We start from the raw sequence: 6,034 nt of genomic DNA, 5'->3' as shown, positions 1-6,034 counted from the left end.
TAAATAACTAAACTCTATAACTACAGAACGATACATTAATATAGATGCAAATAGTTCATTTCCACTTGAACCTAACTCCATTACATAAAACTCAAATAGTATTCTAGCAGTCACCATTTCAAATAAAAGAAGAGCATAAACACATATATATACATTCACCAAACTCTATAATACACAAATGAACACCAATTTCCCATATTAATTACGAACAAAGACATTCTGAGGATTTCGAGTACACACTGAATTCGAGTGTTGTAACAACCCAAATCCGTTTAACCAAAAACGGAGTACATTTTTTATTTATTTATTAGTTAGGTCCCATTAATATAATACATTTTCAACTCTGTTTTAATCGAAACATAACATCATAATGATACGTTTAACAATCTATCATGACCCTTGGCACACAAATTACACTTTACAAAATCATTTGTAATAATGACCCGATCACAAGAAATACGGGTTAAGACTCAATAACTCAACCCAATACCAAGATCATAATCCCGGGGACTACCAAATCCCCCATCCACGTCCAAATATCCAAAAGCTACCCCGTCGAGCCCAAGCGCTCCTAAGCATCTAGTCTACAACTAGCTAGCTTCATAATCACAATACCTGTAAAAAGGTAAACAACGAGAGGGGTAAGCATAAAGCTTAGTGAATGCAATAATTATACATATACATATATAATATACCTACTTGCAAACACTTACACAAATACCTCATACACGCTAGCAATTTACATGGCATACCATCGCAAAGTATATCGCTAAATCTCCAAGACCACAAGCTAGCACAAACAATAGCATATATAACTCGAACAATATAATATGCTACACTACAACACATAACCATGGTTAACCAATAGTACGAGGAATGGTACTACTTCCCAACAACCGTTAGTGCACAACAAATTATAACACTAACCCCGGAGAGGTATCGATCGCCCGAACTTTAAACCCACCCGTCACGTGTAATGTGGTATCGAACGCCTGAACTTTAAACCCACACTACATGCCCACACACATATATGACATGGCATCGAACGCCCGAACTTAAACCCATATAATATATTGACCCGATGTGGTATCGACCGCCCGAACTTAAACCCACATCGAATCTCGTACAAGTAAATACATTATATACACATATGCATAATCATTCCACTCACCGCGTGAACTCGAGCATTACAAACCATGCGCGAAATCTTCACCACACGCAACCGAGCAAGATTTTACCTATAATACGCATATAGGTATACACATAATCAACATACAACCCCATTTGGACTCTTGACCCGCCCAAATGAACAACAAGTGCAAAATACACCCTTTTGCACTTTTAACGCTACCCGAAGGTCCAAAACTAACGAGACTAGTTCCCGCGTTCCCGAAATACCCAAATATGTCAACTTTAACCTCTAAACGCATACTAGCTCGTATTTTACACAAAACCCATTCCATGGTTGACCAAGTTTGACTTTATTGCTAAAACACCAAATTTTAACCTAAAATCACTTCTCGCGAGTAATTACATCAAAAGCATCATTTAACACTTAACAAAAGCGTTTAACATCCAATCAATCCAAATTAGTGTCATCCTCAATTTTGACCCAATTCCAATTGCTCATTTTGACCAAAGTCATAAAACGCCCTAAAATCACTAACGACTAGTGATTATATTTCCAAGACAACCACTAACACTTAAATCAAGTATTTACCTACTTGATTTACCAAAACTTGACTTAAAACCCATTTTGACACATAAACCCTAATCTTGACCCATTTCAAAATTAGTCAACTCAAATACACCCAAAAGGGTTCCAACGCTTCCAAAATCACTAAACTAAGTCATTACACCCAAAACCAAAGCCTAATCATGGTCAAAACGTCAATCAACCGAAAACCCGCCATGTATCAAAAATAACTAGTTTCCATAACCCACTTCATCATCTAAATGGGTTTTACAACTAAAAAGCTAAAAACCCTAACTTGAATATCAAATCATAAAGATGAATTTCGGAGTTAGAACTTGCCATCACTATCACAACGTAGCCGTGAACGAGGAGAACAACTTTAACTCTTGAGACCCGACCCGAATCACTCTTCTTCATCTCCGATTCGAGCTCTCTCTCTAAACCCTTTACTCTCTCTCTCTAGGGTTTGGGGTGTGAGTGGGAGGGAAGAAATGAGAAGAAAATGAGGTTTAGATAAGATTGGGATCAGTTTTATGGCCAAAGACCCGTCCATATGTGAAATACTAACTTTGCCCCTCATTTAACTCATTAAAAGGCTGAAAAGTACCAGATCGTGCCTATTGTCGCGCCGCGGAGCAAAATTGTCGCGCCGTGGCCCAAAGGGTGATTTTAGATCACTTTTTTTAAGCTTTCTGACCCTCAAAAGAGGCATTTGTCGCGCCGTGGCCATTCTGGTCGCGCCGTGACAATTCCCTGTTTCATCCGAACTTCAGCAAACTTGTTTTGGCCATAACTTTTTGACCGTAACTCCGTTTTCGATGAATCAAATATCGTTGGAAACGTAATAAGATTTTCTTTCCAATGGTAAGGCTTTGAAACATCAACACAAACTTTATTTGGGGTCGAAAAGGTACGTACACACCTAGTGACTCCAAACAACGTCCAGTTTTCTTCGACGTTCGAGCAAGCAACACGTACATGTCTCGTACACTTCATACACGCATCGTACACCATAAATACATTATGTACAATAAATATTTGGGTCTTACAACTCTCCCCCACTTAAACTCGATCACGTCCTCGTGATCTTCATCACTTAACCCATCCGGACCTACATCCTATGGTCCTTCGACGTACTTTCGAACTTGAAGTCTACGAAATTTCCCGCAACGCGAAGATCTTACACCGCACTTAAGCGACCTTTCCGATGAATCACCCCCTTTCAACTTAATCTCCATCCACAATTTACCAAATCCACGAATCCGAGCACTAAAAACTTGCTCAATCCCTCACATCGGGAAGAACTCAACCAATCTCGTACCGAGATATCACCCCTTTGGTGTACCCTTCACAGGTACAATGCCAAGAGTAACCACGTTCCACAATAAGGTCAACATCCAAAACGACGAAGACCGAGTAAAAGTAAATCCTTACGGATAACACTTACCACTTAACATCCCTTCAAGTTCTCCCGTCTACAACTCGCAACAAGCTACATCCTTAACTATATCACCCAACGCGATATACTAGGTCCACTACGCTGTGACCCAAGTCTTGCATTAATCCAAATCGAGAAGGATTCATGACGCGTTAAAACTTCGTGCTTCACCGGTTCATAAACGTACACTCAACCGTTCAATCATGAATGTTCTCCGATTCAAGAACCAACTCCCCTCGTCTCCACAACCGGGTCATTCCTTCAACGAAGAAATTTCGGTATCACCAACTAATCACACTAGGGATACAAACTTTCCCATGAATGGATCCGCACACGACCTTCCGTCTCTGAATTAATCCAGGACGACAATAATACATCACAAGTTAGACAAAACATCAACACTCGACACAGGGTTTCTCCCCTAAACCCAACAACACATCCATACAATACGGCTTCCTATCACTAGCATGGAAACAATTTGTGTACTAGAATCCTGTCAATAGCGAATTATCATCCCAACAATTCGCAATTCGTCACGCGACCTCCAAAAGTATTCACCAATGTCAGGTGAATCCTCCAACCTAGACCGTCCGTTAAGGATGGTTTCGACATTTCAATGCGGCTAACGGGTCGCATCACTAGGGAATGCACCCTCGCAAACAAACAAAACCCGCGTGTCTCTATGTGAGACAATCGGAAATAGAACTCCCCGCCTCACAATCATCCATAAAGTGGAATAATCCACCGACAATATCCACAATCACGTTTCCCGAAAGGGAAAATACAGTATCCATACCGAAATCGAACTCGTACCTACTCAACAGCACTATCCGGGTTTCGCACCAACCCAATTTTACATCACGAGAGCACCCGCAATGACAGTTACATTCTCTCACATCCGTGATCTCAAATTTCACACTTGGTCTCATACCGCACTTGGTACTGCACGACCGCCTTATACAAGAAGACTTACGCTTCACTTGATCTAACACCACCGGAGATTCCTCGGCAGTAAAAACTCCCCCACTTAGGATTCATCTTCACATTCTCACCGCCAAGATGATAACACCCCGCGGAATTACCATTTCGCAACACACGCGATCATTCTCATCATTGATCGTAAACACCGAATCACTGCAAATTCACTTTAGGCTCTCAGAGCCGTCATAAAAAATTACCAGAGATGTCGTACACGCAACGACTTCGCACCTTCATACCACAAATCACAATCGACTGCCTTAACCGTTCGCAAATCGAACTCCACCAAAGTCCCACATACGTCTCTATGTCTAAGCATACGTCACTCCGATAAATCATTCGTGCATCTCAGCCCGACCTTCTACGCAACGAACCATTATCAACAATTGCTCACTCTCATGGGGAAGAGTGACCAATCCGACACAATAGTTGCATCGACCGCAATATCAACGCTTCATCATAACCTTCGACCTAATCGACCATTAAGCCCATCACCGGCTCACCGGTCATCCTTACTCGTCCATCACATAAGAGCAACAAGATTCGCTCATCTGCCACTTCATAAGAAGTATTTACTGCATTGCTCCTAAACTTCGACCTTCGCAACCGTCGAATTACTATCACTCATCGATCACTATTTAAAATCTTCGATGCTTCCAAAGGGTATCTCGCAGGCACCCTAAGCACAAAGTGATCACACCATCACCGGAGTTGAACATTACACTAGCAGGTATAAGAAGGCACCTGACACCGTGTCATGCAGACTCCCACCACAATCAACCGAATTTTTAGAAACCCGATCTTTAGGTTCCATACACCCGATGTCACCCATCTCTCAATAATAATGACCCGCAGTCATACCTACCCGGCAAACCTTACGGTTTATCGTCTTATCGAAAATTTCTAGCGATCACACGCTACCCGCAATTGTCCACAAGGCCAAACGATATAGCCTCACGAAACCCTTCATCTAACACCAAAGAGATGCTTGGAAACGCCAAGTCTTACACTCTTTCGCACATCGACACGACCACATCATCAAGGGGTATTCCGTTAGGAATGTTACTCTATAATCCACTACGCGCTAACACACTACGCAATAACCGTCATACGGGTCCCACTCCCAGGAGTTTAACGACCCGAAGACTCCTCGATTTCGCCAATTCCAAGGCGACTCACAACAAGAATCCTAACACGATTATCTAACCACACTCCACCGAGTGTAACTCAAAACTACAATCATTGGACTTATTGCATTCCATTACGGAATTCAAGTCTTCGCCGCACACACGCACACGTAAATCGATCATCCTAGTTACGATAGGTAACTAAAACCAATAACATTCTCAACAGTACACCCACTACTTAGGGTGACTAAGCACGCGCCAAACTCGTGAGTTGCTCACTCACCTTAGCTAACCGAATCCAGTGTAACACTTCCCGACTCGTAAAGAACTCGACGTGACAACAAGCACATCACTCGAGACCACTATATCCTAGGAACCAATAAAAGATTCCTAACACGTCCCGTTCTACCCCAACCATGCCACGTTTCCTCCGTTCGGTACTTGTCATGTCATGCTTGGTGTCAAAATACACTTTCGTAATAATGGTGATCAGTCACTATTACAAATGCGCACCTTACCATTTTCACATGGTCATGCAAGGTACTTTCCCGGACTGACGCAACATTCACACAAAATAACACGCGATAACTCCTAGTACCCGAATGACCCAAGTCCTTACCGTGAACTTGATCACTCAAACCGCCAAACATGCGAATCTCTCCAATAGATTCGTCCCTAGGACACCGCACCAAAAGATACCTGTATATATACACCAATATACAATAATAATAAACGTACACAAGTATACCACAACAACAAGTCAACCTACAACCTAGGTGACTATCACTAAAACAA

At 42.0% G+C, this 6,034-nt stretch overlaps 1 long non-coding RNA gene across 1 annotated transcript; it reads right to left on the bottom strand.

Moving 5' to 3' along the window:
* Positions 1-271: 271 nt before the first annotated feature.
* Positions 272-4,719, bottom strand: LOC139904566 (uncharacterized). The gene is made up of 2 exons (XR_011778887.1): positions 1,172-4,719; positions 272-615 (listed from the first exon to the last, which is right to left on the bottom strand). It is a non-coding gene; the product is annotated as an uncharacterized lncRNA (long non-coding RNA).
* Between the last annotated feature and the right edge of the window lie 1,315 nt (positions 4,720-6,034).

This window comes from Rutidosis leptorrhynchoides, chromosome 4 (assembly GCF_046630445.1).
Source record: "Rutidosis leptorrhynchoides isolate AG116_Rl617_1_P2 chromosome 4, CSIRO_AGI_Rlap_v1, whole genome shotgun sequence".
Lineage (NCBI taxonomy): Eukaryota > Viridiplantae > Streptophyta > Magnoliopsida > Asterales > Asteraceae > Rutidosis > Rutidosis leptorrhynchoides.
Note: the sequence above shows the minus strand (reverse complement) of the source record. Positions and strands in the feature narration are given on the sequence as shown.